The sequence below is a fragment of the Osmerus mordax genome, chromosome 12, assembly GCF_038355195.1.
Source record: "Osmerus mordax isolate fOsmMor3 chromosome 12, fOsmMor3.pri, whole genome shotgun sequence".
Lineage (NCBI taxonomy): Eukaryota > Metazoa > Chordata > Actinopteri > Osmeriformes > Osmeridae > Osmerus > Osmerus mordax.
In genome coordinates, this window is record NC_090061.1 from 17,060,395 (window position 1) to 17,069,150 (window position 8,756).

An 8,756-nucleotide genomic window follows, 5' to 3' on the forward strand; every position below is an offset into this window, starting at 1 on the left:
ATGTCATTTAAAAACGGACCCCTGTGCAACCGACGCAAGCAAGCACACCCTACAATTTCCCCAGAAATTGTACCCTCTCTAGTTCCAAATGCATTTTGAGTTTTGTTGTGTGTAACACAGCAACCCAACTATTTAGCTAACTAGCTATCTTTAACTCACTACGACCACTGCAGTTGGTCGCCTCGATACACAACAAACTATGTCAAACCGATTACATAAAGATGTTTTTTATGGCAATACCATAATTAATATACCTGTATATTCTTGTGTTTAACTTTACTTGAACTTGATGTAGTGTTAGCTGCAAATACGTGTATATTTGGACGGCTGGCATTGTTTGCCCTCCTTGGAGACAGAGGTAACGTTAGGTTTAATGGCACAAATCCACAATCTCCTCCTCTCTGGGTTTTCTTTATTGGACGTGGGGTGTGCCCCTTGGAACGTAACGTCACGTGAAAACTATGAATACATAAAATTACAAATTTCAGTGCACTGGTTTGTGCAAGTTCTAATGTGAAAACAATTAAATTCGCAACCATGCAGTTCGTCAGCGATAAAGTAAGCAAATGCTATTAAGCATTCTCACTATTGTTTTCCTGTTTCTATTTCCTGTTTCTCTTTACTATTATTGTTGGAATGCTGCTTCAGCATTCCAAGTATTGTTCTTTGAATCTTTATTCAACTTATTGTTGGAATGCTGCTTCAGCATTCCAAGTATTGTTCTTTGAATCTTTAATCAACTTATTATTTTTCTTCTATTTCTTCCGTGGCACGTTTCAGCTCTTCAAATCTTCAGCTATTAAAACTGTTCAGCTATCAAAAAATTCAGCAGGTTCAGGCCATGGGTGCTATGACTTTTCAGCTTTGTACCTCTTATGCTTGAATTAATATAAATCAATATTCATAATATTTTTAACATGGTTTTCCAATGGAGTTTCTTTCAAATCCTCTCAAACTTCTTAAAACTTCTTCAACTTCCAAATCCTTCTTCTTCCTCAATCTTTCAGCTAGAGCCACCATTTAGACTTAAAAATGTTGACAAAACCCTAAACTATTTTTAAATAATTCAGCTTTTTGATATCTATTCAACTTTTTTTCAATATCACTGATTATGTTTCATGACTTTTTCAAGCCGTTTCTGAGATTTACATGGGTGTGTACGTGAAACCCTAGAGTGCAGACTGAAATGCTTAGAGTGAGGCCTGAGCTTCGGATGTCGTTGAAAAAATATTTCTAGTTTGCCAGAATTGCCACAATTTTCGCTCTTCATGCTTCGTTTTTGGATCAATAGATAGCTAATTTTGTGCTGGTCGTATACAGTTGTCTGTTGAATCCAACAGACGTACACATGTGTTCAGAGCCCCACGAAAGCGAGACAAAGTCCAACTCTCGCCCCATAGAGACCAATGCAAATCTGGTGACAAAATCGTCAGAGAAAGCAAGAAGGAAGACGATTTCGAAACTGCCGGTAGAGACATATTTCTGACCACACAAACCAGGCCCGTAACGGAAACACATGAGGCCCCCCCCGCAGAATAAGCCTGAGAGCCCCCCCCCCCCCCCCCCCCCCCACCACATATGTAACGGATAATGTAATACAAATACCGACAGGACGAACAGGACCCCGACACGATCAACTGAACTTTTTGGAACATTCTGAAGAGCCGTGTAATAAATGCAAGATATAAAAACTCAAGCTTGTCTTGTGAGGGAAATTTATTCAATAAGAAAAAAACGCTCAAACGGTTTGCAGGTGAATAGCCTATGTAACCTGCATTGTGTTTGTTCTTCAAGGACTGCAACCCTCAGGATGGACGAAGATGTTTCTTTTTTTATTTCTGCACAATGAATCATCAAATACAAAGTTGTGGGCATTACTTTGGTCCGCCTGCAGCAGTTATCTTTTCTTCTGCTATATTAATAACTGTGTTCTAATTAATTCCTAATTACTAAAACATACAATCTTCATCCAACATTGTATCACACAGAACAGCACATATCACCCAGTAGACACTCCACTCTTGTGGTGAAAAAAGAGTACTGCATGTAGCATGCACGAAGACGTTACTGGCTAGTTATTCTAAAACGGGAATGCTAGCCACGTCACCAGTACGATAACCGTATAATAACAATTTTACCACACAAAATAGAACATTTCAAATCAAAACAACAAATTGATTTTGTTACCTGCACAATGAATCATCAAATACAAAGTTGTGGGCATTACTTTGGTCCGCCTAGACAAAATACATGTGAACATAGAAAATAGAAAATAAAATACAATTCTACGTTTCATTGAAATGTGATTTATATGATTGCTTATTGACAACACAAAATAGTCATTTAATTTGTATTTGTAATACAAATATATATGAAATTATTCTAAAGATTTTAATGCGAACACTTTTTGCCCAACCTACCTGCAGCAGTTATCTTTTCTTCTGCTGCAAGGCCGGATATGCTACTAACATGTGAACAATATTTCAAAATAAAAGTCTTGACCCAATGATGCAGGATTTAACAACCGCTAGCAAGGACTGTATATACAACTCCGTTACACCTACACATGTGCGCGTCTTTTAGCAAATTTGTGTGCAAAGTCTTTTACCACACTCTTTACATCTAAACTGCGCGCACATTCATTTTCTATGCTAAGGATGGCCAGACCTGACAGCCTCTCTTGTGACATGAAGCTTCTGAGATATGTTTTGATCAGTTTCAGCTTGGAAAATTACCTTTCAGCGCTTGCGACAGTCACGGGTATTGTCAGAAATAATTTGATGCCCGTGGCTACATCAGGCACACTTGATAGTATGGAGTTGTGTTTTATTATTGCGTGTTTGCTAAATCATAAATAGAGACATTTTTTGTCGTGTGAATCTTGTAGAAAGCAATCCCAGCTAACACAGTTACGTTGCCCTTACGTTGCCGCAACGTCACTCGATGACCAAACATACGTTGCCGCAACGTCTTTGGCGACGTTGCGGGACCGTGCATCTGTGGGACGCCAGAACGTAACCGCAACGTAATCTTGTGACGTTGCCAGTCCGTAACCGCGACGTCGTGGCAACGTTATTTTCCGACGTTGCCAGTCTGTAACCGCGACCTCCTAGCAACGTTGTTTTGTGACGTTGCCAGTCCGTAACCGTGACGTCGTGGCAACGTTATTTTCCGACGTTGCCAGTCTGTAACCGCGACCTCCTAGCAACGTTGTTTTGTGACGTTGCCAGTCCGTAACCGTGACGTCGTGGCAACGTTATTTTCTGACGTTGCCAGTCTGTAACCGCGACCTCCTAGCAACGTTGTTTTGTGACGTTGCCAGTCCGTAACTGCGACGTTAATTAAGTAACCTATATTTCATATGCAGACCTCATTTGCCCAAAAGGCTACTTGTTTTGGTATAATAGGCTACATGGTAGCCAACGTTAGGAGGACTATGTTTGTGTGATGTGTAGCCTAACTTGAGCTAAATCATAAACGAGGCAGCATTTCAGAATCAGAGTGTTTTAATCGCCAAGAAGGTTTGCACAGACAAGGAATTTACTTTGGCAGGAAGGTATATACATTCAACATATAGGAATCTTAAATATGTGGTCTACCTATACTAAAGGGGAGTCAGATGGCTGAGCGGTTAGGGAATCAGGCTATTAATCAGAAGGTTGCCAAATGATGTTGTATCCTTGGGCAAGGCATTTCACCCTACTTGCCTCCAGGGAATGTCCCTGTACTTACTGTAAGTTGCTCTGGATAAGAGCGTCTGCTAAAATGACAATGTACAAACTCTCACCCCTAAGGGGCTTAAGTATGTAACATTTAGAATAAAAACTAAAATGGCCAAAATATATACATACTTGATATAAAAAGTGCAAACACTGCAAAACAAAAGTGCCAAACAAACAAAGTGCAAAACTAAAATCTTCTCCCAATCCGCTACAGGTCCTGTCTGTTGGCCCCGACAATGAAGCACAAAATAAGTTAGTGTCCCATCAACATAATTGCACATGTGAAAGGGGCTACACAAGTCATAAAAAAATCACATCTAAAATAACATACATCTTCAGAAAGATATGTGATTCTAGTTTGTCACATAGCCATGTGACAGGTTGGATATGGAAGCTACAATCATGAGTCATTCACCTGGCTCGTTTCAAATGGGCTGCCGGGGCATGTTTGAGCATGTCCCCTATGAGGAGCTCTACCGCCTTCTCCCCCAGTCCGGTCTGCCACTTCATCACAGCATCTGCAATTAGAAGTCATGAACTTATTGTCAGCACCAATTTGAACGTTGAACGCTGTTGCCAGCCAGGTAAGATACATATGTTCTGTTCTTTTTTGCAATTCTAATATGACAAATGGATTTAATCAATAACCAACCAGCATTAGCTAGCCAACTAGCTACATTACAGGTAGTTAACTACGGTGGGCCTACTTCACCACTAGCAAATCTAATCGGAATTCAAGTTGGTAATGGACGTGATAGTTATTTGCCTGTGATCTAATTACTTTTACGTAGCTTGTGGTTATGGGACATGTGATATCACATACAGTTAGGTCCATAAATATTTGGACATTGACACAATTTTCATCATTTTGGCTCTGTATACCACCACAATGAATTTGAAATGAAACAATCAAGATGTGCTTTAAGTGCAGACTTTCAGCTTTAATTTCAGGGTATTTACATCCAAATCAGGTGAACAGTGTAGGAATTACAACACATTTTATATGTGCCCCCCCCCCCCTTTTTAAGGGACCAAAAATAATTGGACAAACTAACATAATCATAAATCTAATTGTCACTTTTAATACTTGGTTGCAAATCCTTTGCAGTCAATGACAGCCTGAAGTCTGGAACCCATAGACATCACCAGACGCTGGGTTTCGTCCCTGGTGATGCTCTGCCAGGCCTCTACTGCAACTGTCTTCAGTTCCTGCTTGTTCTTGGGGCATTTTCCCTTCAGTTTTGTCTCTAGCAAGTGAAATGCATGCTCAATTGGATTTAGGTCAGGTGATTGACTTGGCCATTGCAGAACATTCCACTTCTTTGCCTTAAAAAACTATTTGGTTGCTTTCGCAGTATGCTTCGGGTCATTGTCCATCTGCACTGTGAAGCGCCGTCCTATGAGTTCTGAAGCATTTGGCTGAATCTGAGCAGATAATATTGCCCGAAACACTTCAGAATTCATCCTACTGCTTTTGTCAGCAGTCACATCATCGATAAATACAAGGGAACCAGTTCCATTGGCAGCCATACATGCCCACGCCATAACACTACCTCCACCATGCTTCACTGATGAGGTGGTATGCTTTGGATCATGAGCAGTTCCTTCCCTTCTCCATAATCTTCTCTTCCCATCATTCTGGTACAAGTTGATCTTGGTCTCATCTGTCCATAGGATGTTGTTCCAGAACTGTACAGGCTCTTTTAGATGTTTTTTGGCAAACTCTAATCTGGTCTTCCTGTTTTTGAGACTCACCAATGGTTTACATCTTGTGGTGAACCCTCTGTATTTACTCTTGTGAAGTCTTCTCTTAATTGTTGACTTTGACACAGATACGCCTACCTCCTGGAGAGTGTTCTTGATCTGGCCAACTGATGTGAAGGGGTTTTTCTTCACCAGGGAAAGAATTCTTCTGTCATCCACCACAGTTGTTTTCCGTGGTCTTCCGGGTCTTTTGGTGTTGCTGAGCTCACCAGTGCGTTCTTTCTTTTTAAGAATGTACCAAACAGTTGATTTGGCCACACCTAATGTTTTTGCTATCTCTCTGATAGGTTTGTTTTGATTTTACAGCCTAACGATGGCTTGCTTCACTGATGGTGACAGCTCTTCGGACTTCATATTGAGAGTTGACAGCAACAGATTCCAAACACAAATACCATACTTGAAATGAACTCTAGACCTTTTATCTGCTCCTTGTCAATGAAATAACGAACTCCCATGAGGGAATAACATACACCTGGCCATGGAACAGCTGAGCAGCCAATTGTCCAATTACTTTTGGTCCCTTAAAAAGGGGGGGGCCACATATCAAATGTGTTGTAATTCCTACACCGTTCACCTGATTTGGATGTAAATACCCTGAAATTAAAGCTGAAAGTCTGCACTTAAAGCACATCTTGATTGTTTCATTTCCATTGTGGTGGTATACAGAGCCAAAATGATGAAAATTGTGTCAATGTCCAAATATTTATGGACCTAACTGTAGATCCTTTTTAGAAACGAGTGGTTAGACTCACGTTTAATTGTCGTGCTCAGGGCTGTGCCGAGGAGTGGCAGCTTCCCCTTCTTTCCCCTGAGGCTGTAGCTGCTCCATACGGCATTGGTGGCCAATGCCCACATCACCCTCCTCACGCACTCTCCAGGGCTGGACCCACTGACAAGGCTCAGATGGTGGATCTTGGATATCAACAAGGTAGGTACAATATTACAAGACATTGCTGAATTGTTTACTAGAATTAAAATGATGTTGAACGCTGCGTGTAAGTCATAGTTCCTGGCATCTCCAAACACCTACCACTCTCTTTCGGAACTCCAGGTCTTGGAGTTCGGCCAAAGTTTGGGACACCTGAATGTCTAAAACAGTCCTGTCCTGTCCGCCCTGTGACCGACTGAAGAGGAGAGCCTCTCTCTGGTTCTCCTCCAAGGTCTCCATTTTTTGCAAAATAACCTGTAACGTGTCTACTCAAGGACATGTAAAATGATTTTACATGATTGGCATACACTGTGGTTCTTCTAGATTAGCTGTAACATTGATATATTTAACAAATGTTACCTTGAATTTTCTGAAATGTTTTCTCCCAAGATGGTACAGCTGAATGGGGTATAAAAAGCATTAGTATGACAACGTGTTGTTTGACAAATATGTTTCCCCCCGCCACGATCAGAACAACTTAGGTATGCCTTTTAATGAGTTGGCAATGCTATTGAAAAGCTTTTAGTATGTTTTAGAGTGTCTTATATTTGAACTTGCCTGGCTGCCAGCTGTTTTCTTGGGCCTCCAATGGGTTCTCCTCTACCACTCCTGGGTGTATGGCATCTGGTGATGCAAAAGTTCATGCTTTTGCTTCAAAACATAGCCTTTAGGGTTGCCATGGCTCATACGATTATACGGTCATTCATCACCTTACCATTATTTAACAGGGACACGTTGCCAGGCCGTGTGACGGTGGTAGGATAATCTATAGAGAAATGAAAGTGGAATGTAATTTATGTACAAAGTATTAGCATATTGATAGTACAACTGTGTTAAAAAATTTAATTACTGTTGATTATTGAGATTCTTGAACAACCTACAATTGGATGTTGCTGGTTGTGGTGAAGTAGGTCGTGGTGGAGTAGGTAAGGTAATCTCTGCACAGTTTAAGATGAGTGACATTGTGATGAAATTATGGCATTTATACTAGTACAGTCTTTGACATAAACATTTAAAAAAAGATCCAACCTTTATGGGTCTTTTGGTTGCCCACCATGGCATGGACATTTGGAACCGGGCCTTGTATAGAGAATACATGATGTTATATTACAGCGGCTGGCCACTTAGTGTGTTTTTTTGTAGCTGTCTTGTAGACAATAACAAATGTACCTTTAATTTTCTTTTGCCTCTTCTCCATGACCCATGGCTGCTCCTCATCTAAACAGAACTCAAATGATGAAACACTTTGTTGCACAGGCCCATTATTTTATTTGTATATTATACTAAAACAAACTTAATTATTAACGTAGATGTTTTAGTGCTACACACATTTATGTACCACAAAATACCACACACGGTGGTTCTGACATACCTCCACTACTGTCCACATATTTGTGCGGACGTTTGACTACTCGTTTTTGTGGAGCTTCGTCTTCCGTCTCAACGGTGGATTGATATTCAGCCGTCTTGCTCCACCGCAAGGCTTTCTCAAAGTCTCCTATGTACGAAATGATAATAGAAAATAGGTTCAATCAAAATAAGACTAACATTTAGTCGTGAATGTTTTCAGAGATTTGAATATACATTCTAGTGTTCTGTTTTGTTTGTGAGTACATTGCCTGTTATCATGTACCTGTAGTTGCAAACACCCGCACTTTCCTGGAGATCCATAATGTCGTATCGGGCATTATGTCTGGCCCTCTTGGTTGGATGGGCCGGGGGCCAATAACTGTATGTCTCCTGAAATAAAAACTAATAAACTTCATCCAAAAACAGATGTCATGCACAACTTGGAAGAATTAGTGACATGATACTCTTACAGATTTAAAGTGATGACTGTACGTTTTACACAATCATAATATGTATATAACTGAAATACAATATCTTATTGTAACTTTGATTATGTTTTTTGTATGTTTAAATAGTCAAACACAATCGCTGCAACTGCACGATACTACTGTTGCATACGTTATCATGTTTGCTAATAATGTCAGTTATGTAATATATTTTATAATTAAGCACTTTTGTACTTTCTCTTTTTTTTGTAGTTTCACTCCATTTCAATGCTGTCAGCTTAATAGAAAGTCAATAAAGGAGCAAGGCTAATTTTCCTGGGTCTTGGAAAGGAGGCTCTGTTAACGCTAGGAAGCACAACACAGACAGACCAGTACAGCTGTCAAAGTATAGGCTAACGTTAGCTACGTGGTACAGTAATGTTAGCTATAGCAAACAGTACAATACCTGTATCTTCTGGCAGATGAGTGCATCCTTCACCGGCTGGTCGAAAAAGAAATTTGTAATTTTGGGAAGTTTGGCATCTAATTCAGAAATTTTCTGTTTTG

At 40.2% G+C, this 8,756-nt stretch overlaps 1 long non-coding RNA gene across 1 annotated transcript; it reads right to left on the reverse strand.

Moving 5' to 3' along the window:
- Positions 1 to 3,539: 3,539 nt before the first annotated feature.
- Positions 3,540 to 6,392, reverse strand: LOC136954728 (uncharacterized). Its single transcript, XR_010878126.1, has 3 exons — positions 6,239 to 6,392; positions 4,138 to 4,240; positions 3,540 to 3,943 (listed from the first exon to the last, which is right to left on the reverse strand). It is a non-coding gene; the product is annotated as an uncharacterized lncRNA (long non-coding RNA).
- Positions 6,393 to 8,756: the final 2,364 nt, after the last annotated feature.